Source organism: Euprymna scolopes, chromosome 18 (assembly GCF_053919585.1).
Source record: "Euprymna scolopes isolate OS-2025 chromosome 18, ASM5391958v1, whole genome shotgun sequence".
In the NCBI taxonomy this organism is placed as follows: domain Eukaryota; kingdom Metazoa; phylum Mollusca; class Cephalopoda; order Sepiida; family Sepiolidae; genus Euprymna; species Euprymna scolopes.
Window position 1 is genome coordinate 127,598,868 of NC_136499.1, and position 16,727 is coordinate 127,615,594.

A 16,727-nucleotide genomic window follows, 5' to 3' on the forward strand; every position below is an offset into this window, starting at 1 on the left:
TTTTTGGAAAAACTCATAAAAATGCGTTCGATTTTAATGTAAAATATTAGATAAAAAAACAAAAAACAAAATATCATTACATTATCAGATTTGGTAAATAAATATTGAAATTGTAATAGTTAAAATTATGGCACGTCTTCGCTTACGGCCATATCACGTTGAAAACACCGGTTCTCGTCCGATCCCCGAAGTTAAGCAACGTAGAGCCTGGTCAGTACTTAGATGGGTGACCGCTTGGGAATACCAGGTGCTGTAAGCATTTCCCCTGAATTTTTGGAAAAACTCATAAAAATGCGTTCGATTTTAATGTAAAATATTAGGTAAAAAAAACAAATAAAGTATCATTAAATTATCAGATTTGGTAAATAAATATTGAAATTGTAATAGTTAAAATTATCGCGCTTCTTCGCTTACGGCCATATCACGTTGAAAACACCGGTTCTCGTCCGATCCCCGAAGTTAAGCAACGTAGAGCCTGGTCAGTACTTAGATGGGTGACGTCTTGGGAATACCAGGTGCTGTAAGCATTTCCCCTGAATTTTTTGAAAAACTCATAAAAATGCGTTCGATTTTAATGTAAAATATTAGGTAAAAAAAACAAATAAAGTATCATTAAATTATCAGATTTGGTAAATAAATATTGAAATTGTAATAGTTAAAATTATCGCACTTCTTCGCTTACGGCCATATCACGTTGAAAACACACGTTCTCGTCCGATTCCCGAAGTTAAGCAACGTAGAGCCTGGTCAGTACTTAGATGGGTGACAGCTTGGGAATACCAGGTGCTGTAAGCATTTCCCCTGACTTTTTGGAAAAACTCATAAAAATGCGTTCGATTTTAATGTAAAATATTAGGTAAAAAAAACAAATAAAGTATCATTAAATTATCAGATTTGGTAAATAAATATTGAAATTGTAATAGTTAAAATTATCGCACTTTTTCGCGTACGGCCATATCACGTTGAAAACACCGGTTCTCGTCCGATCCCCGAAGTTAAGCAACGTAGAGCCTGGTCAGTACTTAGATGGGTGACCGCTTGGGAATACCAGGTGCTGTAAGCATTTCCCCTGAATTTTTGGAAAAACTCATAAAAATGCGTTCGATTTTAATGTAAAATATTAGATAAAAAAACAAAAAACAAAATATCATTACATTATCAGATTTGGTAAATAAATATTGAAATTGTAATAGTTAAAATTATGGCACGTCTTCGCTTACGGCCATATCACGTTGAAAACACCGGTTCTCGTCCGATCCCCGAAGTTAAGCAACGTAGAGCCTGGTCAGTACTTAGATGGGTGACCGCTTGGGAATACCAGGTGCTGTAAGCATTTCCCCTGAATTTTTGGAAAAACTCATAAAAATGCGTTCGATTTTAATGTAAAATATTAGATAAAAAAACAAAAAACAAAATATCATTACATTATCAGATTTGGTAAATAAATATTGAAATTGTAATAGTTAAAATTATTGCACGTCTTCGCTTACGGCCATATCACGTTTAAAACACCGGTTCTCGTCCGATCCCCGAAGTTAAGCAACGTAGAGCCTGGTCAGTACTTAGATGGGTGACCGCTTGGGAATACCAGGTGCTGTAAGCATTTCCCCTGAATATTTGGAAAAACTCATAAAAATGCGTTCGATTTTAATGTAAAATATTAGATAAAAAAACAAAAAACAAAATATCATTACTTTATCAGATTTGGTAAATAAATATTGAAATTGTAATAGTTAAAATTATGGCACGTCTTCGCTTACGGCCATATCACGTTGAAAACACCGGTTCTCGTCCGATCCCCGAAGTTAAGCAACGTAGAGCCTGGTCAGTACTTAGATGGGTGACCGCTTGGGAATACCAGGTGCTGTAAGCATTTCCCCTGAATTTTTGGAAAAACTCATAAAAATGCGTTCGATTTTAATGTAAAATATTAGATAAAAAAACAAAAAACAAAATATCATTACATTATCAGATTTGGTAAATAAATATTGAAATTGTAATAGTTAAAATTATGGCACGTCTTCGCTTACGGCCATATCACGTTGAAAACACCGGTTCTCGTCCGATCCCCGAAGTTAAGCAACGTAGAGCCTGGTCAGTACTTAGATGGGTGACCGCTTGGGAATACCAGGTGCTGTAAGCATTTCCCCTGAATTTTTGGAAAAACTCATAAAAATGCGTTCGATTTTAATGTAAAATATTAGATAAAAAAACAAAAAACAAAATATCATTACATTATCAGATTTGGTAAATAAATATTGAAATTGTAATAGTTAAAATTATTGCACGTCTTCGCTTACGGCCATATCACGTTGAAAACACCGGTTCTCGTCCGATCCCCGAAGTTAAGCAACGTAGAGCCTGGTCAGTACTTAGATGGGTGACCGCTTGGGAATACCAGGTGCTGTAAGCATTTCCCCTGAATTTTTGGAAAAACTCATAAAAATGCGTTCGATTTTAATGTAAAATATTAGATAAAAAAACAAAAAACAAAATATCATTACATTATCAGATTTGGTAAATAAATATTGAAATTGTAATAGTTAAAATTATGGCACGTCTTCGCTTACGGCCATATCACGTTGAAAACACCGGTTCTCGTCCGATCCCCGAAGTTAAGCAACGTAGAGCCTGGTCAGTACTTAGATGGGTGACCGCTTGGGAATACCAGGTGCTGTAAGCATTTCCCCTGAATTTTTGGAAAAACTCATAAAAATGCGTTCGATTTTAATGTAAAATATTAGATAAAAAAACAAAAAACAAAATATCATTACATTATCAGATTTGGTAAATAAATATTGAAATTGTAATAGTTAAAATTATGGCACGTCTTCGCTTACGGCCATATCACGTTGAAAACACCGGTTCTCGTCCGATCCCCGAAGTTAAGCAACGTAGAGCCTGGTCAGTACTTAGATGGGTGACCGCTTGGGAATACCAGGTGCTGTAAGCATTTCCCCTGAATTTTTGGAAAAACTCATAAAAATGCGTTCGATTTTGATGTAAAATATTAGATAAAAAAACAAAAAACAAAATATCATTACATTATCAGATTTGGTAAATAAATATTGAAATTGTAATAGTTAAAATTATGGCACGTCTTCGCTTACGGCCATATCACGTTGAAAACACCGGTTCTCGTCCGATCCCCGAAGTTAAGCAACGTAGAGCCTGGTCAGTACTTAGATGGGTGACCGCTTGGGAATACCAGGTGCTGTAAGCATTTCCCCTGAATTTTTGGAAAAACTCATAAAAATGCGTTCGATTTTAATGTAAAATATTAGGTAAAAAAAACAAATAAAGTATCATTAAATTATCAGATTTGGTAAATAAATATTGAAATTGTAATAGTTAAAATTATGGCACGTCTTCGCTGACGGCCATATCACGTTGAAAACACCGGTTCTCGTCCGATCCCCGAAGTTAAGCAACGTAGAGCCTGGTCAGTACTTAGATGGGTGACCGCTTGGGAATACCAGGTGCTGTAGGCATTTCCCCTGAATTTTTGGAAAAACTCATAAAAATGCGTTCGATTTTAATGTAAAATATTAGATAAAAAAACAAAAAACAAAATATCATTACATTATCAGATTTGGTAAATAAATATTGAAATTGTAATAGTTAAAATTATGGCACGTCTTCGCTTACGGCCATATCACGTTGAAAACACCGGTTCTCGTCCGATCCCCGAAGTTAAGCAACGTAGAGCCTGGTCAGTACTTAGATGGGTGACCGCTTGGGAATACCAGGTGCTGTAAGCATTTCCCCTGAATTTTTGGAAAAACTCATAAAAATGCGTTCGATTTTAATGTAAAATATTAGATAAAAAACAAAAAACAAAATATCATTACATTATCAGATTTGGTAAATAAATATTGAAATTGTAATAGTTAAAATTATGGCACGTCTTCGCTTACGGCCATATCACGTTGAAAACACCGGTTCTCGTCCGATCCCCTAAGTTAAGCAACGTAGAGCCTGGTCAGTACTTAGATGGGTGACCGCTTGGGAATACCAGGTGCTGTAAGCATTTCCCCTGAATTTTTGGAAAAACTCATAAAAATGCGTTCGATTTTAATGTAAAATATTAGGTAAAAAAAACAAAAAACAAAATATCATTACATTATCAGATTTGGTAAATAAATATTGAAATTGTAATAGTTAAAATTATGGCACGTCTTCGCTTACGGCCATATCACGTTGAAAACACCGGTTCTCGTCCGATCCCCGAAGTTAAGCAACGTAGAGCCTGGTCAGTACTTAGATGGGTGACCGCTTGGGAATACCAGGTGCTGTAAGCATTTCCCCTGAATTTTTGGAAAAACTCATAAAAATGCGTTCGATTTTAATGTAAAATATTAGATAAAAAAACAAAAAACAAAATATCATTACATTATCAGATTTGGTAAATAAATATTGAAATTGTAATAGTTAAAATTATGGCACGTCTTCGCTTAAGGCCATATCACGTTGAAAACACCGGTTCTCGTCCGATCCCCGAAGTTAAGCAACGTAGAGCCTGGTCAGTACTTAGATGGGTGACCGCTTGGGAATACCAGGTGCTGTAAGCATTTCCCCTGAATTTTTGGAAAAACTCATAAAAATGCGTTCGATTTTAATGTAAAATATTAGATAAAAAAACAAAAAACAAAATATCATTACATTATCAGATTTGGTAAATAAATATTGAAATTGTAATAGTTAAAATTATTGCACGTCTTCGCTTACGGCCATATCACGTTGAAAACACCGGTTCTCGTCCGATCCCCGAAGTTAAGCAACGTAGAGCCTGGTCAGTACTTAGATGGGTGACCGCTTGGGAATACCAGGTGCTGTAAGCATTTCCCCTGAATTTTTGGAAAAACTCATAAAAATGCGTTCGATTTTAATGTAAAATATTAGATAAAAAAACAAAAAACAAAATATCATTACATTATCAGATTTGGTAAATAAATATTGAAATTGTAATAGTTAAAATTATGGCACGTCTTCGCTTACGGCCATATCACGTTGAAAACACCGGTTCTCGTCCGATCCCCGAAGTTAAGCAACGTAGAGCCTGGTCAGTACTTAGATGGGTGACCGCTTGGGAATACCAGGTGCTGTAAGCATTTCCCCTGAATTTTTGGAAAAACTCATAAAAATGCGTTCGATTTTAATGTAAAATATTAGATAAAAAAACAAAAAACAAAATATCATTACATTATCAGATTTGGTAAATAAATATTGAAATTGTAATAGTTAAAATTATGGCACGTCTTCGCTTACGGCCATATCACGTTGAAAACACCGGTTCTCGTCCGATCCCCGAAGTTAAGCAACGTAGAGCCTGGTCAGTACTTAGATGGGTGACCGCTTGGGAATACCAGGTGCTGTAAGCATTTCCCCTGAATTTTTGGAAAAACTCATAAAAATGCGTTCGATTTTGATGTAAAATATTAGATAAAAAAACAAAAAACAAAATATCATTACATTATCAGATTTGGTAAATAAATATTGAAATTGTAATAGTTAAAATTATGGCACGTCTTCGCTTACGGCCATATCACGTTGAAAACACCGGTTCTCGTCCGATCCCCGAAGTTAAGCAACGTAGAGCCTGGTCAGTACTTAGATGGGTGACCGCTTGGGAATACCAGGTGCTGTAAGCATTTCCCCTGAATTTTTGGAAAAACTCATAAAAATGCGTTCGATTTTAATGTAAAATATTAGGTAAAAAAAACAAATAAAGTATCATTAAATTATCAGATTTGGTAAATAAATATTGAAATTGTAATAGTTAAAATTATGGCACGTCTTCGCTGACGGCCATATCACGTTGAAAACACCGGTTCTCGTCCGATCCCCGAAGTTAAGCAACGTAGAGCCTGGTCAGTACTTAGATGGGTGACCGCTTGGGAATACCAGGTGCTGTAGGCATTTCCCCTGAATTTTTGGAAAAACTCATAAAAATGCGTTCGATTTTAATGTAAAATATTAGATAAAAAAACAAAAAACAAAATATCATTACATTATCAGATTTGGTAAATAAATATTGAAATTGTAATAGTTAAAATTATGGCACGTCTTCGCTTACGGCCATATCACGTTGAAAACACCGGTTCTCGTCCGATCCCCGAAGTTAAGCAACGTAGAGCCTGGTCAGTACTTAGATGGGTGACCGCTTGGGAATACCAGGTGCTGTAAGCATTTCCCCTGAATTTTTGGAAAAACTCATAAAAATGCGTTCGATTTTAATGTAAAATATTAGATAAAAAACAAAAAACAAAATATCATTACATTATCAGATTTGGTAAATAAATATTGAAATTGTAATAGTTAAAATTATGGCACGTCTTCGCTTACGGCCATATCACGTTGAAAACACCGGTTCTCGTCCGATCCCCTAAGTTAAGCAACGTAGAGCCTGGTCAGTACTTAGATGGGTGACCGCTTGGGAATACCAGGTGCTGTAAGCATTTCCCCTGAATTTTTGGAAAAACTCATAAAAATGCGTTCGATTTTAATGTAAAATATTAGGTAAAAAAAACAAAAAACAAAATATCATTACATTATCAGATTTGGTAAATAAATATTGAAATTGTAATAGTTAAAATTATGGCACGTCTTCGCTTACGGCCATATCACGTTGAAAACACCGGTTCTCGTCCGATCCCCGAAGTTAAGCAACGTAGAGCCTGGTCAGTACTTAGATGGGTGACCGCTTGGGAATACCAGGTGCTGTAAGCATTTCCCCTGAATTTTTGGAAAAACTCATAAAAATGCGTTCGATTTTAATGTAAAATATTAGGTAAAAAAACAAAAAACAAAATATCATTACATTATCAGATTTGGTAAATAAATATTGAAATTGTAATAGTTAAAATTATGGCACGTCTTCGCTTAAGGCCATATCACGTTGAAAACACCGGTTCTCGTCCGATCCCCGAAGTTAAGCAACGTAGAGCCTGGTCAGTACATAGATGGGTGACCGCTTGGGAATACCAGGTGCTGTAAGCATTTCCCCTGAATTTTTGGAAAAACTCATAAAAATGCGTTCGATTTTAATGTAAAATATTAGATAAAAAAACAAAAAACAAAATATCATTACATTATCAGATTTGGTAAATAAATATTGAAATTGTAATAGTTACAATTATGGCACGTCTTCGCTTACGGCCATATCACGTTGAAAACACCGGTTCTCGTCCGATCCCCGAAGTTAAGCAACGTAGAGCCTGGTCAGTACTTAGATGGGTGACCGCTTGGGAATACCAGGTGCTGTAAGCATTTCCCCTGAATTTTTGGAAAAACTCATAAAAATGCGTTCGATTTTAATGTAAAATATTAGATAAAAAAACAAAATCAAAGTATCATTAAATTATCAGATTTGGTAAATAAATATTGAAATTGTAATAGTTAAAATTATCGCACTTCTTCGCTTACGGCCATATCACGTTGAAAACACCGGTTCTCGTCCGATCCCCGAAGTTAAGCAACGTAGAGCCTGGTCAGTACTTAGATGGGTGACCGCTTGGGAATACCAGGTGCTGTAAGCATTTCCCCTGAATTTTTGGAAAAACTCATAAAAATGCGTTCGATTTTAATGTAAAATATTAGGTAAAAAAAACAAATAAAGTTTCATTAAATTATCAGATTTGGTAAATAAATATTGAAATTGTAATAGTTAAAATTATCGCACGTCTTCGCTTACGGCCATATTACGTTGAAAACACCGGTTCTCGTCCGATCCCCGAAGTTAAGCAACGTAGAGCCTGGTCAGTACTTAGATGGGTGACCGCTTGGGAATACCAGGTGCTGTAAGCATTTCCCCTGAATTTTTGGAAAAACTCATAAAAATGCGTTCGATTTTAATGTAAAATATTAGATAAAAAAACAAAAAACAAAATATCATTACATTATCAGATTTGGTAAATAAATATTGAAATTGTAATAGTTAAAATTATGGCACGTCTTCGCTTACGGCCATATCACGTTGAAAACACCGGTTCTCGTCCGATCCCCGAAGTTAAGCAACGTAGAGCCTGGTCAGTACTTAGATGGGTGACCGCTTGGGAATACCAGGTGCTGTAAGCATTTCCCCTGAATTTTTGGAAAAACTCATAAAAATGCGTTCGATTTTAATGTAAAATATTAGGTAAAAAAAACAAAAAACAAAATATCATTACATTATCAGATTTGGTAAATAAATATTGAAATTGTAATAGTTAAAATTATGGCACGTCTTCGCTTACGGCCATATCACGTTGAAAACACCGATTCTCGTCCGATCCCCGAAGTTAAGCAACGTAGAGCCTGGTCAGTACTTAGATGGGTGACAGCTTGGGAATTCCAGGTGCTGTAAGCATTTCCCCTGAATTTTTGGAAAAACTCATAAAAATGCGTTCGATTTTAATGTAAAATATTAGGTAAAAAAAACAAAAAACAAAATATCATTACATTATCAGATTTGGTAAATAAATATTGAAATTGTAATAGTTTAAATTATGGCACGTCTTCGCTTACGGCCATATCACGTATAAAACACCGGTTCTCGTCCGATCCCCGATATTAAGCAACGTAGAGCCTGGTCAGTACATAGATGGGTGACCGCTTGGGAATACCAGGTGCTGTAAGCATTTCCCCTGAATTTTTGGAAAAACTCATAAAAATGATTTCGATTTGAATGTAAAATATTAGATAAAAAAACAAAAAACAAAATATCATTACATTATCAGATTTGGTAAATAAATATTGAAATTGTAATAGTTAAAATTATGGCACGTCTTCGCTTACGGCCATATCACGTTGAAAACACCGGTTCTCGTCCGATCCCCGAAGTTAAGCAACGTAGAGCCTGGTCAGTACTTAGATGGGTGACCGCTTGGGAATACCAGGTGCTGTAAGCATTTCCCCTGAATTTTTGGAAAAACTCATTAAAATGCGTTCGATTTTAATGTAAAATATTAGATAAAAAAACAAAAAACAAAATATCATTACATTATCAGATTTGGTAAATAAATATTGAAATTGTAATAGTTAAAATTATGGCACGTCTTCGCTTACGGCCATATCACGTTGAAAACACCGGTTCTCGTCCGATCCCCGATGTTAAGCAACGTAGAGCCTGGTCAGTACTTAGATGGGTGACCGCTTGGGAATACCAGGTGCTGTAAGCATTTCCCCTGAATTTTTGGAAAAACTCATAAAAATGCGTTCGATTTTAATGTAAAATATTAGATAAAAAAACAAAAAACAAAATATCATTACATTATCAGATTTGGTAAATAAATATTGAAATTGTAATAGTTAAAATTATGGCACGTCTTCGCTTACGACCATATCACGTTGAAAACACCGGTTCTCGTCCGATCCCCGAAGTTAAGCAACGTAGTGCCTGGTCAGTACTTAGATGGGTGACCGCTTGGGAATACCAGGTGCTGTAAGCATTTCCCCTGAATTTTTGGAAAAACTCATAAAAATGCGTTCGATTTTAATGTAAAATATTAGATAAAAAAAACAAAAAACAAAATATCATTACATTATCAGATTTGGTAAATAAATATTGAAATTGTAATAGTTAAAATTATGGCACGTCTTCGCTTACGGCCATATCACGCTGAAAACACCGGTTCTCGTCCGACCCCCGAAGTTAAGCAACGTAGAGCCTGGTCAGTACTTAGATGGGTGACCGCTTGGGAATACCAGGTGCTGTAGGCATTTCCCCTGAATTTTTGGAAAAACTCATAAAAATGCGTTCGATTTTAATGTAAAATATTAGATAAAAAAACAAAAAACAAAATATCATTACATTATCAGATTTGGTAAATAAATATATAAATTGTAATAGTTAAAATTATGGCACGTCTTCGCTTACGGCCATATCACGTTGAAAACACCGGTTCTCGTCCGATCCCCGAAGTTAAGCAACGTAGAGCCTGGTCAGTACTTAGATGGGTGACCGCTTGGGAATACCAGGTGCTGTAAGCATTTCCCCTGAATTTTTGGAAAAACTCATAAAAATGCGTTCGATTTTAATGTAAAATATTAGATAAAAAACAAAAAACAAAATATCATTACATTATCAGATTTGGTAAATAAATATTGAAATTGTAATAGTTAAAATTATGGCACGTCTTCGCTTACGGCCATATCACGTTGAAAACACCGGTTCTCGTCCGATCCCCGAAGTTAAGCAACGTAGAGCCTGGTCAGTACTTAGATGGGTGACCGCTTGGGAATACCAGGTGCTGTAAGCATTTCCCCTGAATTTTTGGAAAAACTCATAAAAATGCGTTCGATTTTAATGTAAAATATTAGGTAAAAAAAACAAAAAACAAAATATCATTACATTATCAGATTTGGTAAATAAATATTGAAATTGTAATAGTTAAAATTATGGCACGTCTTCGCTTACGGCCATATCACGTTGAAAACACCGGTTCTCGTCCGATCCCCGAAGTTAAGCAACGTAGAGCCTGGTCAGTACTTAGATGGGTGACCGCTTGGGAATACCAGGTGCTGTAAGCATTTCCCCTGAATTTTTTGAAAAACTCATAAAAATGCGTTCGATTTTAATGTAAAATATTAGGTAAAAAAAACAAAAAACAAAATATCATTACATTATCAGATTTGGTAAATAAATATTGAAATTGTAATAGTTAAAATTATGGCACGTCTTCGCTTACGGCCATATCACGTTGAAAACACCGGTTCTCGTCCGATCCCCGAAGTTAAGCAACGTAAAGCCTGGTCAGTACATAGATTGGTGACCGCTTGGGAATACCAGGTGCTGTAAGCATTTCCCCTGAAGTTTTGGAAAAACTCATAAAAATGCGTTCGATTTTAATGTAAAATATTAGGTAAAAAAAACAAATAAAGTATCATTAAATTATCAGATTTGGTAAATAAATATTGAAATTGTAATAGTTAAAATTATCGCACGTCTTCGCTTACGGCCATATTACGTTGAAAACACCGGTTCTCGTCCGATCCCCGAAGTTAAGCAACGTAGAGCCTGGTCAGTACTTAGATGGGTGACCGCTTGGGAATACCAGGTGCTGTAAGCATTTCCCCTGAATTTTTGGAAAAACTCATAAAAATGCGTTCGATTTTAATGTAAAATATTAGATAAAAAAACAAAAAAAAAAATATCATTACATTATCAGATTTGGTAAATAAATATTGAAATTGTAATAGTTAAAATTATGGCACGTCTTCGCTTACGGCCATATCACGTTGAAAACACCGGTTCTCGTCCGATCCCCGAAGTTAAGCAACGTAGAGCCTGGTCAGTACTTAGATGGGTTACCGCTTGGGAATACCAGGTGCTGTAAGCATTTCCCCTGAATTTTTGGAAAAACTCATAAAAATGCGTTCGATTTTAATGTAAAATATTAGGTAAAAAAAGCAAAAAACAAAATATCATTACATTATCAGATTTGGTAAATAAATATTGAAATTGTAATAGTTAAAATTATGGCACGTCTTCGCTTACGGCCATATCACGTTGAAAACACCGGTTCTCGTCCGATCCCCGAAGTTAAGCAACGTAGAGCCTGGTCAGTACTTAGATGGGTGACAGCTTGGGAATTCCAGGTGCTGTAAGCATTTCCCCTGAATTTTTGGAAAAACTCATAAAAATGCGTTCGATTTTAATGTAAAATATTAGGTAAAAAAAACAAAAAACAAAATATCATTACATTATCAGATTTGGTAAATAAATATTGAAATTGTAATAGTTAAAATTATGGCACGTCTTCGCTTACGGCCATATCACGTATAAAACACCGGTTCTCGTCCGATCCCCGATATTAAGCAACGTAGAGCCTGGTCAGTACATAGATGGGTGACCGCTTGGGAATACCAGGTGCTGTAAGCATTTCCCCTGAATTTTTGGAAAAACTCATAAAAATGCGTTCGATTTGAATGTAAAATATTAGATAAAAAAACAAAAAACAAAATATCATTACATTATCAGATTTGGTAAATAAATATTGAAATTGTAATAGTTAAAATTATGGCACGTCTTCGCTTACGGCCATATCACGTTGAAAACACCGGTTCTCGTCCGATCCCCGAAGTTAAGCAACGTAGAGCCTGGTCAGTACTTAGATGGGTGACCGCTTGGGAATACCAGGTGCTGTAAGCATTTCCCCTGAATTTTTGGAAAAACTCATTAAAATGCGTTCGATTTTAATGTAAAATATTAGATAAAAAAACAAAAAACAAAATATCATTACATTATCAGATTTGGTAAATAAATATTGAAATTGTAATGGTTAAAATTATGGCACGTCTTCGCTTACGGCCATATCACGTATAAAACACCCGTTCTCGTCCGATCCCCGAAGTTAAGCAACGTAGAGCCTGGTCAGTACATAGATGGGTGACCGCTTGGGAATACCAGGTGCTGTAAGCATTTCCCCTGAATTTTTGGAAAAACTCATAAAAATGCGTTCGATTTTAATGTAAAATATTAGATAAAAAAACAAAAAACAAAATATCATTACATTATCAGATTTGGTAAATAAATATTGAAATTGTAATAGTTAAAATTATGGCACGTCTTCGCTTACGGCCATATCACGTTGAAAACACCGGTTCTCGTCCGATCCCCGATGTTAAGCAACGTAGAGCCTGGTCAGTACTTAGATGGGTGACCGCTTGGGAATACCAGGTGCTGTAAGCATTTCCCCTGAATTTTTGGAAAAACTCATAAAAATGCGTTCGATTTTAATGTAAAATATTAGATAAAAAAACAAAAAACAAAATATCATTACATTATCAGATTTGGTAAATAAATATTGAAATTGTAATAGTTAAAATTATGGCACGTCTTCGCTTACGGCCATATCACGTTGAAAACACCGGTTCTCGTCCGATCCCCGAAGTTAAGCAACGTAGAGTCTGGTCAGTACTTAGATGGGTGACCGCTTGGGAATACCAGGTGCTGTAAGCATTTCCCCTGAATTTTTGGAAAAACTCATAAAAATGCGTTCGATTTTAATGTAAAATATTAGGTAAAAAAAACAAAAAACAAAATATCATTACATTATCAGATTTGGTAAATAAATATTGAAATTGTAATAGTTAAAATTATGGCACGTCTTCGCTTACGGCCATATCACGTTGAAAACACCGGTTCTCGTCCGATCCCCGAAGTTAAGCAACGTAGAGCCTGGTCAGTACTTAGATGGGTGACCGCTTGGGAATACCAGGTGCTGTAAGCATTTCCCCTGAATTTTTTGAAAAACTCATAAAAATGCGTTCGATTTTAATGTAAAATATTAGGTAAAAAAAACAAAAAACAAAATATCATTACATTATCAGATTTGGTAAATAAATATTGAAATTGTAATAGTTAAAATTATGGCACGTCTTCGCTTACGGCCATATCACGTTGAAAACACCGGTTCTCGTCCGATCCCCGAAGTTAAGCAACGTAAAGCCTGGTCAGTACATAGATTGGTGACCGCTTGGGAATACCAGGTGCTGTAAGCATTTCCCCTGAAGTTTTGGAAAAACTCATAAAAATGCGTTCGATTTTAATGTAAAATATTAGGTAAAAAAAACAAATAAAGTATCATTAAATTATCAGATTTGGTAAATAAATATTGAAATTGTAATAGTTAAAATTATGGCACGTCTTCGCTTACGGCCATATCACGTATAAAACACCGGTTCTCGTCCGATCCCCGATATTAAGCAACGTAGAGCCTGGTCAGTACATAGATGGGTGACCGCTTGGGAATACCAGGTGCTGTAAGCATTTCCCCTGAATTTTTGGAAAAACTCATAAAAATGATTTCGATTTGAATGTAAAATATTAGATAAAAAAACAAAAAACAAAATATCATTACATTATCAGATTTGGTAAATAAATATTGAAATTGTAATAGTTAAAATTATGGCACGTCTTCGCTTACGGCCATATCACGTTGAAAACACCGGTTCTCGTCCGATCCCCGAAGTTAAGCAACGTAGAGCCTGGTCAGTACTTAGATGGGTGACCGCTTGGGAATACCAGGTGCTGTAAGCATTTCCCCTGAATTTTTGGAAAAACTCATTAAAATGCGTTCGATTTTAATGTAAAATATTAGATAAAAAAACAAAAAACAAAATATCATTACATTATCAGATTTGGTAAATAAATATTGAAATTGTAATGGTTAAAATTATGGCACGTCTTCGCTTACGGCCATATCACGTATAAAACACCCGTTCTCGTCCGATCCCCGAAGTTAAGCAACGTAGAGCCTGGTCAGTACATAGATGGGTGACCGCTTGGGAATACCAGGTGCTGTAAGCATTTCCCCTGAATTTTTGGAAAAACTCATAAAAATGCGTTCGATTTTAATGTAAAATATTAGATAAAAAAACAAAAAACAAAATATCATTACATTATCAGATTTGGTAAATAAATATTGAAATTGTAATAGTTAAAATTATGGCACGTCTTCGCTTACGGCCATATCACGTTGAAAACACCGGTTCTCGTCCGATCCCCGATGTTAAGCAACGTAGAGCCTGGTCAGTACTTAGATGGGTGACCGCTTGGGAATACCAGGTGCTGTAAGCATTTCCCCTGAATTTTTGGAAAAACTCATAAAAATGCGTTCGATTTTAATGTAAAATATTAGATAAAAAAACAAAAAACAAAATATCATTACATTATCAGATTTGGTAAATAAATATTGAAATTGTAATAGTTAAAATTATGGCACGTCTTCGCTTACGGCCATATCACGTTGAAAACACCGGTTCTCGTCCGATCCCCGAAGTTAAGCAACGTAGAGCCTGGTCAGTACTTAGATGGGTGACCGCTTGGGAATACCAGGTGCTGTAAGCATTTCCCCTGAATTTTTGGAAAAACTCATAAAAATGCGTTCGATTTTAATGTAAAATATTAGGTAAAAAAAAACAAAAAACAAAATATCATTACATTATCAGATTTGGTAAATAAATATTGAAATTGTAATAGTTAAAATTATGGCACGTCTTCGCTTACGGCCATATCACGTTGAAAACACCGGTTCTCGTCCGATCCCCGAAGTTAAGCAACGTAGAGCCTGGTCAGTACTTAGATGGGTGACCGCTTGGGAATACCAGGTGCTGTAAGCATTTCCCCTGAATTTTTGGAAAAACTCATAAAAATGCGTTCGATTTTAATGTAAAATATTAGATAAAAAAACAAAAAACATATATCATTACATTATCAGATTTGGTAAATAAATATTGAAATTGTAATAGTTAAAATTATGGCACGTCTTCGCTTACGGTCATATCACGTTGAAAACACCGGTTCTCGTCCGATCCCCGAAGTTAAGCAACGTAGAGCCTGGTCAGTACTTAGATGGGTGACCGCTTGGGAATACCAGGTGCTGTAAGCATTTCCCCTGAATTTTTGGAAAAACTAATAAAAATGCGTTCGATTTTAATGTAAAATATTAGATAAAAAAACAAAAAACAAAATATCATTACATTATCAGATTTGGTAAATAAATATTGAAATTGTAATAGTTAAAATTATGGCACGTCTTCGCTTACGGCCATATCACGTTGAAAACACCGGTTCTCGTCCGATCCCCGAAGTTAAGCAACGTAGAGCCTGGTCAGTACATAGATGGGTGACCGCTTGGGAATACCAGGTGCTGTAAGCATTTCCCCTGAATTTTTGGAAAAACTCATAAAAATGCGTTCGATTTTAATGTAAAATATTAGATAAAAAAACAAAAAACAAAATATCATTACATTATCAGATTTGGTAAATAAATATTGAAATTGTAATAGTTAAAATTATGGCACGTCTTCGCTTACGGCCATATCACGTTGAAAACACCGGTTCTCGTCCGATCCCCGAAGTTAAGCAACGTAGAGCCTGGTCAGTACTTAGATGGGTGACCGCTTGGGAATACCAGGTGCTGTAAGCATTTCCCCTGAATTTTTGGAAAAACTCATAAAAATGCGTTCGATTTTAATGTAAAATATTAGGTAAAAAAAACAAAAAACAAAATATCATTACATTATCAGATTTGGTAAATAAATATTGAAATTGTAATAGTTAAAATTATGGCACGTCTTCGCTTACGACCATATCACGTTGAAAACACCGGTTCTCGTCCGATCCCCGAAGTTAAGCAACGTAGAGCCTGGTCAGTACTTAGATGGGTGACCGATTGGGAATACGAGGTGCTGTAAGCATTTCCCCTGCATTTTTGGAAAAACTCATAAAAATGCGTTCGATTTTAATGTAAAATATTAGATAAAAAAACAAAAAACAAAATATCATTACATTATCAGATTTGGTACATAAATATTGAAATTGTAATAGTTAAAATTATGGCACGTCTTCGCTTACGGCCATATCACGTTGAAAACACCGGTTCTCGTCCGATCCCCGAAGTTAAGCAACGTAGAGCCTGGTCAGTACTTAGATGGGTGACCGCTTGGGAATACCAGGTGCTGTAGGCATTTCCCCTGAATTTTTGGAAAAACTCATAAAAATGCGTTCGATTTTAATGTAAAATATTAGATAAAAAAACAAAAAACAAAATATCATGGCATTATCAGATTTGGTAAATAAATATTGAAATTGTAATAGTTAAAATTATGGCACGTCTTCGCTTACGGCCATATCACGTTGAAAACACCGGTTCTCGTCCGATCCCCGACGTTAAGCAACGTAGAGCCTGGTCAGTACTTAGATGGGTGACCGCTTGGGAATACCAGGTGCTGTAAGCATTTCC

General features: G+C 35.5%; 54 non-coding genes and 8 pseudogenes across 54 annotated transcripts; all 62 read left to right on the forward strand.

Moving 5' to 3' along the window:
- The first annotated feature begins 140 nt into the window (after positions 1-140).
- On the forward strand, positions 141-259 carry LOC145298286 (5S ribosomal RNA). Its single transcript, XR_013870566.1, has one exon. It is a non-coding gene; the product is annotated as a 5S ribosomal RNA (ribosomal RNA).
- Positions 260-408: 149 nt separating this feature from the next.
- On the forward strand, positions 409-527 carry LOC145300431 (5S ribosomal RNA). Its single transcript, XR_013872653.1, has one exon. It is a non-coding gene; the product is annotated as a 5S ribosomal RNA (ribosomal RNA).
- Positions 528-676: 149 nt separating this feature from the next.
- Positions 677-795, forward strand: LOC145301447 (5S ribosomal RNA; annotated as a pseudogene).
- Positions 796-944: 149 nt separating this feature from the next.
- Positions 945-1,063, forward strand: LOC145300106 (5S ribosomal RNA). The gene has a single exon (XR_013872341.1). It is a non-coding gene; the product is annotated as a 5S ribosomal RNA (ribosomal RNA).
- Positions 1,064-1,214: 151 nt separating this feature from the next.
- On the forward strand, positions 1,215-1,333 carry LOC145298287 (5S ribosomal RNA). The gene has a single exon (XR_013870567.1). It is a non-coding gene; the product is annotated as a 5S ribosomal RNA (ribosomal RNA).
- A 151-nt stretch (positions 1,334-1,484) lies between these two features.
- On the forward strand, positions 1,485-1,603 carry LOC145299577 (5S ribosomal RNA). Its single transcript, XR_013871829.1, has one exon. It is a non-coding gene; the product is annotated as a 5S ribosomal RNA (ribosomal RNA).
- Positions 1,604-1,754: 151 nt separating this feature from the next.
- On the forward strand, positions 1,755-1,873 carry LOC145298288 (5S ribosomal RNA). The gene has a single exon (XR_013870568.1). It is a non-coding gene; the product is annotated as a 5S ribosomal RNA (ribosomal RNA).
- Positions 1,874-2,024: 151 nt separating this feature from the next.
- LOC145298289 (5S ribosomal RNA) lies at positions 2,025-2,143 on the forward strand. Its single transcript, XR_013870569.1, has one exon. It is a non-coding gene; the product is annotated as a 5S ribosomal RNA (ribosomal RNA).
- A 151-nt stretch (positions 2,144-2,294) lies between these two features.
- On the forward strand, positions 2,295-2,413 carry LOC145298290 (5S ribosomal RNA). The gene has a single exon (XR_013870570.1). It is a non-coding gene; the product is annotated as a 5S ribosomal RNA (ribosomal RNA).
- A 151-nt stretch (positions 2,414-2,564) lies between these two features.
- On the forward strand, positions 2,565-2,683 carry LOC145298292 (5S ribosomal RNA). The gene has a single exon (XR_013870572.1). It is a non-coding gene; the product is annotated as a 5S ribosomal RNA (ribosomal RNA).
- A 151-nt stretch (positions 2,684-2,834) lies between these two features.
- LOC145298293 (5S ribosomal RNA) lies at positions 2,835-2,953 on the forward strand. The gene has a single exon (XR_013870573.1). It is a non-coding gene; the product is annotated as a 5S ribosomal RNA (ribosomal RNA).
- A 151-nt stretch (positions 2,954-3,104) lies between these two features.
- On the forward strand, positions 3,105-3,223 carry LOC145298294 (5S ribosomal RNA). Its single transcript, XR_013870574.1, has one exon. It is a non-coding gene; the product is annotated as a 5S ribosomal RNA (ribosomal RNA).
- Positions 3,224-3,372: 149 nt separating this feature from the next.
- Positions 3,373-3,491, forward strand: LOC145300379 (5S ribosomal RNA). The gene has a single exon (XR_013872605.1). It is a non-coding gene; the product is annotated as a 5S ribosomal RNA (ribosomal RNA).
- Positions 3,492-3,642: 151 nt separating this feature from the next.
- LOC145298295 (5S ribosomal RNA) lies at positions 3,643-3,761 on the forward strand. Its single transcript, XR_013870575.1, has one exon. It is a non-coding gene; the product is annotated as a 5S ribosomal RNA (ribosomal RNA).
- A 150-nt stretch (positions 3,762-3,911) lies between these two features.
- On the forward strand, positions 3,912-4,030 carry LOC145300348 (5S ribosomal RNA). The gene has a single exon (XR_013872575.1). It is a non-coding gene; the product is annotated as a 5S ribosomal RNA (ribosomal RNA).
- Positions 4,031-4,182: 152 nt separating this feature from the next.
- Positions 4,183-4,301, forward strand: LOC145298296 (5S ribosomal RNA). Its single transcript, XR_013870577.1, has one exon. It is a non-coding gene; the product is annotated as a 5S ribosomal RNA (ribosomal RNA).
- Positions 4,302-4,452: 151 nt separating this feature from the next.
- On the forward strand, positions 4,453-4,571 carry LOC145300519 (5S ribosomal RNA). Its single transcript, XR_013872736.1, has one exon. It is a non-coding gene; the product is annotated as a 5S ribosomal RNA (ribosomal RNA).
- A 151-nt stretch (positions 4,572-4,722) lies between these two features.
- LOC145298297 (5S ribosomal RNA) lies at positions 4,723-4,841 on the forward strand. Its single transcript, XR_013870578.1, has one exon. It is a non-coding gene; the product is annotated as a 5S ribosomal RNA (ribosomal RNA).
- A 151-nt stretch (positions 4,842-4,992) lies between these two features.
- LOC145298298 (5S ribosomal RNA) lies at positions 4,993-5,111 on the forward strand. The gene has a single exon (XR_013870579.1). It is a non-coding gene; the product is annotated as a 5S ribosomal RNA (ribosomal RNA).
- Positions 5,112-5,262: 151 nt separating this feature from the next.
- Positions 5,263-5,381, forward strand: LOC145298299 (5S ribosomal RNA). The gene has a single exon (XR_013870580.1). It is a non-coding gene; the product is annotated as a 5S ribosomal RNA (ribosomal RNA).
- Positions 5,382-5,532: 151 nt separating this feature from the next.
- LOC145298300 (5S ribosomal RNA) lies at positions 5,533-5,651 on the forward strand. Its single transcript, XR_013870581.1, has one exon. It is a non-coding gene; the product is annotated as a 5S ribosomal RNA (ribosomal RNA).
- A 149-nt stretch (positions 5,652-5,800) lies between these two features.
- On the forward strand, positions 5,801-5,919 carry LOC145300382 (5S ribosomal RNA). Its single transcript, XR_013872607.1, has one exon. It is a non-coding gene; the product is annotated as a 5S ribosomal RNA (ribosomal RNA).
- A 151-nt stretch (positions 5,920-6,070) lies between these two features.
- Positions 6,071-6,189, forward strand: LOC145298301 (5S ribosomal RNA). The gene has a single exon (XR_013870583.1). It is a non-coding gene; the product is annotated as a 5S ribosomal RNA (ribosomal RNA).
- Positions 6,190-6,339: 150 nt separating this feature from the next.
- On the forward strand, positions 6,340-6,458 carry LOC145300349 (5S ribosomal RNA). The gene has a single exon (XR_013872576.1). It is a non-coding gene; the product is annotated as a 5S ribosomal RNA (ribosomal RNA).
- Positions 6,459-6,610: 152 nt separating this feature from the next.
- Positions 6,611-6,729, forward strand: LOC145298303 (5S ribosomal RNA). Its single transcript, XR_013870585.1, has one exon. It is a non-coding gene; the product is annotated as a 5S ribosomal RNA (ribosomal RNA).
- A 151-nt stretch (positions 6,730-6,880) lies between these two features.
- On the forward strand, positions 6,881-6,999 carry LOC145301071 (5S ribosomal RNA). Its single transcript, XR_013873272.1, has one exon. It is a non-coding gene; the product is annotated as a 5S ribosomal RNA (ribosomal RNA).
- Positions 7,000-7,150: 151 nt separating this feature from the next.
- LOC145298304 (5S ribosomal RNA) lies at positions 7,151-7,269 on the forward strand. The gene has a single exon (XR_013870586.1). It is a non-coding gene; the product is annotated as a 5S ribosomal RNA (ribosomal RNA).
- Positions 7,270-7,419: 150 nt separating this feature from the next.
- On the forward strand, positions 7,420-7,538 carry LOC145298305 (5S ribosomal RNA). Its single transcript, XR_013870587.1, has one exon. It is a non-coding gene; the product is annotated as a 5S ribosomal RNA (ribosomal RNA).
- Positions 7,539-7,687: 149 nt separating this feature from the next.
- Positions 7,688-7,806, forward strand: LOC145299772 (5S ribosomal RNA). Its single transcript, XR_013872018.1, has one exon. It is a non-coding gene; the product is annotated as a 5S ribosomal RNA (ribosomal RNA).
- A 151-nt stretch (positions 7,807-7,957) lies between these two features.
- LOC145298306 (5S ribosomal RNA) lies at positions 7,958-8,076 on the forward strand. Its single transcript, XR_013870589.1, has one exon. It is a non-coding gene; the product is annotated as a 5S ribosomal RNA (ribosomal RNA).
- Positions 8,077-8,228: 152 nt separating this feature from the next.
- LOC145301234 (5S ribosomal RNA) lies at positions 8,229-8,347 on the forward strand. Its single transcript, XR_013873435.1, has one exon. It is a non-coding gene; the product is annotated as a 5S ribosomal RNA (ribosomal RNA).
- Positions 8,348-8,499: 152 nt separating this feature from the next.
- Positions 8,500-8,618, forward strand: LOC145301418 (5S ribosomal RNA; annotated as a pseudogene).
- Positions 8,619-8,769: 151 nt separating this feature from the next.
- LOC145298307 (5S ribosomal RNA) lies at positions 8,770-8,888 on the forward strand. The gene has a single exon (XR_013870590.1). It is a non-coding gene; the product is annotated as a 5S ribosomal RNA (ribosomal RNA).
- Positions 8,889-9,039: 151 nt separating this feature from the next.
- On the forward strand, positions 9,040-9,158 carry LOC145300041 (5S ribosomal RNA). The gene has a single exon (XR_013872279.1). It is a non-coding gene; the product is annotated as a 5S ribosomal RNA (ribosomal RNA).
- A 151-nt stretch (positions 9,159-9,309) lies between these two features.
- Positions 9,310-9,428, forward strand: LOC145300760 (5S ribosomal RNA). Its single transcript, XR_013872971.1, has one exon. It is a non-coding gene; the product is annotated as a 5S ribosomal RNA (ribosomal RNA).
- A 152-nt stretch (positions 9,429-9,580) lies between these two features.
- Positions 9,581-9,699, forward strand: LOC145300693 (5S ribosomal RNA). The gene has a single exon (XR_013872906.1). It is a non-coding gene; the product is annotated as a 5S ribosomal RNA (ribosomal RNA).
- A 151-nt stretch (positions 9,700-9,850) lies between these two features.
- Positions 9,851-9,969, forward strand: LOC145298308 (5S ribosomal RNA). Its single transcript, XR_013870591.1, has one exon. It is a non-coding gene; the product is annotated as a 5S ribosomal RNA (ribosomal RNA).
- Positions 9,970-10,119: 150 nt separating this feature from the next.
- LOC145298309 (5S ribosomal RNA) lies at positions 10,120-10,238 on the forward strand. Its single transcript, XR_013870592.1, has one exon. It is a non-coding gene; the product is annotated as a 5S ribosomal RNA (ribosomal RNA).
- Positions 10,239-10,390: 152 nt separating this feature from the next.
- LOC145298310 (5S ribosomal RNA) lies at positions 10,391-10,509 on the forward strand. The gene has a single exon (XR_013870593.1). It is a non-coding gene; the product is annotated as a 5S ribosomal RNA (ribosomal RNA).
- Positions 10,510-10,661: 152 nt separating this feature from the next.
- On the forward strand, positions 10,662-10,780 carry LOC145301318 (5S ribosomal RNA; annotated as a pseudogene).
- A 149-nt stretch (positions 10,781-10,929) lies between these two features.
- On the forward strand, positions 10,930-11,048 carry LOC145299773 (5S ribosomal RNA). Its single transcript, XR_013872019.1, has one exon. It is a non-coding gene; the product is annotated as a 5S ribosomal RNA (ribosomal RNA).
- Positions 11,049-11,199: 151 nt separating this feature from the next.
- On the forward strand, positions 11,200-11,318 carry LOC145299585 (5S ribosomal RNA). Its single transcript, XR_013871837.1, has one exon. It is a non-coding gene; the product is annotated as a 5S ribosomal RNA (ribosomal RNA).
- Positions 11,319-11,470: 152 nt separating this feature from the next.
- LOC145300772 (5S ribosomal RNA) lies at positions 11,471-11,589 on the forward strand. Its single transcript, XR_013872983.1, has one exon. It is a non-coding gene; the product is annotated as a 5S ribosomal RNA (ribosomal RNA).
- A 152-nt stretch (positions 11,590-11,741) lies between these two features.
- LOC145301419 (5S ribosomal RNA) lies at positions 11,742-11,860 on the forward strand (annotated as a pseudogene).
- A 151-nt stretch (positions 11,861-12,011) lies between these two features.
- LOC145298311 (5S ribosomal RNA) lies at positions 12,012-12,130 on the forward strand. Its single transcript, XR_013870594.1, has one exon. It is a non-coding gene; the product is annotated as a 5S ribosomal RNA (ribosomal RNA).
- Positions 12,131-12,281: 151 nt separating this feature from the next.
- On the forward strand, positions 12,282-12,400 carry LOC145301364 (5S ribosomal RNA; annotated as a pseudogene).
- Positions 12,401-12,551: 151 nt separating this feature from the next.
- Positions 12,552-12,670, forward strand: LOC145300042 (5S ribosomal RNA). Its single transcript, XR_013872280.1, has one exon. It is a non-coding gene; the product is annotated as a 5S ribosomal RNA (ribosomal RNA).
- A 151-nt stretch (positions 12,671-12,821) lies between these two features.
- Positions 12,822-12,940, forward strand: LOC145299973 (5S ribosomal RNA). Its single transcript, XR_013872214.1, has one exon. It is a non-coding gene; the product is annotated as a 5S ribosomal RNA (ribosomal RNA).
- Positions 12,941-13,092: 152 nt separating this feature from the next.
- On the forward strand, positions 13,093-13,211 carry LOC145298313 (5S ribosomal RNA). The gene has a single exon (XR_013870595.1). It is a non-coding gene; the product is annotated as a 5S ribosomal RNA (ribosomal RNA).
- Positions 13,212-13,363: 152 nt separating this feature from the next.
- On the forward strand, positions 13,364-13,482 carry LOC145301319 (5S ribosomal RNA; annotated as a pseudogene).
- A 149-nt stretch (positions 13,483-13,631) lies between these two features.
- On the forward strand, positions 13,632-13,750 carry LOC145301421 (5S ribosomal RNA; annotated as a pseudogene).
- Positions 13,751-13,901: 151 nt separating this feature from the next.
- LOC145298315 (5S ribosomal RNA) lies at positions 13,902-14,020 on the forward strand. Its single transcript, XR_013870597.1, has one exon. It is a non-coding gene; the product is annotated as a 5S ribosomal RNA (ribosomal RNA).
- A 151-nt stretch (positions 14,021-14,171) lies between these two features.
- On the forward strand, positions 14,172-14,290 carry LOC145301365 (5S ribosomal RNA; annotated as a pseudogene).
- A 151-nt stretch (positions 14,291-14,441) lies between these two features.
- On the forward strand, positions 14,442-14,560 carry LOC145300043 (5S ribosomal RNA). The gene has a single exon (XR_013872281.1). It is a non-coding gene; the product is annotated as a 5S ribosomal RNA (ribosomal RNA).
- A 151-nt stretch (positions 14,561-14,711) lies between these two features.
- On the forward strand, positions 14,712-14,830 carry LOC145298316 (5S ribosomal RNA). The gene has a single exon (XR_013870598.1). It is a non-coding gene; the product is annotated as a 5S ribosomal RNA (ribosomal RNA).
- Positions 14,831-14,983: 153 nt separating this feature from the next.
- On the forward strand, positions 14,984-15,102 carry LOC145298317 (5S ribosomal RNA). The gene has a single exon (XR_013870599.1). It is a non-coding gene; the product is annotated as a 5S ribosomal RNA (ribosomal RNA).
- Positions 15,103-15,252: 150 nt separating this feature from the next.
- LOC145299449 (5S ribosomal RNA) lies at positions 15,253-15,371 on the forward strand. The gene has a single exon (XR_013871705.1). It is a non-coding gene; the product is annotated as a 5S ribosomal RNA (ribosomal RNA).
- A 151-nt stretch (positions 15,372-15,522) lies between these two features.
- Positions 15,523-15,641, forward strand: LOC145300156 (5S ribosomal RNA). The gene has a single exon (XR_013872392.1). It is a non-coding gene; the product is annotated as a 5S ribosomal RNA (ribosomal RNA).
- A 151-nt stretch (positions 15,642-15,792) lies between these two features.
- On the forward strand, positions 15,793-15,911 carry LOC145298318 (5S ribosomal RNA). The gene has a single exon (XR_013870600.1). It is a non-coding gene; the product is annotated as a 5S ribosomal RNA (ribosomal RNA).
- A 152-nt stretch (positions 15,912-16,063) lies between these two features.
- On the forward strand, positions 16,064-16,182 carry LOC145301166 (5S ribosomal RNA). Its single transcript, XR_013873367.1, has one exon. It is a non-coding gene; the product is annotated as a 5S ribosomal RNA (ribosomal RNA).
- Positions 16,183-16,333: 151 nt separating this feature from the next.
- LOC145299510 (5S ribosomal RNA) lies at positions 16,334-16,452 on the forward strand. The gene has a single exon (XR_013871764.1). It is a non-coding gene; the product is annotated as a 5S ribosomal RNA (ribosomal RNA).
- A 151-nt stretch (positions 16,453-16,603) lies between these two features.
- Positions 16,604-16,722, forward strand: LOC145299862 (5S ribosomal RNA). The gene has a single exon (XR_013872105.1). It is a non-coding gene; the product is annotated as a 5S ribosomal RNA (ribosomal RNA).
- The last annotated feature ends 5 nt before the right edge of the window (positions 16,723-16,727 follow it).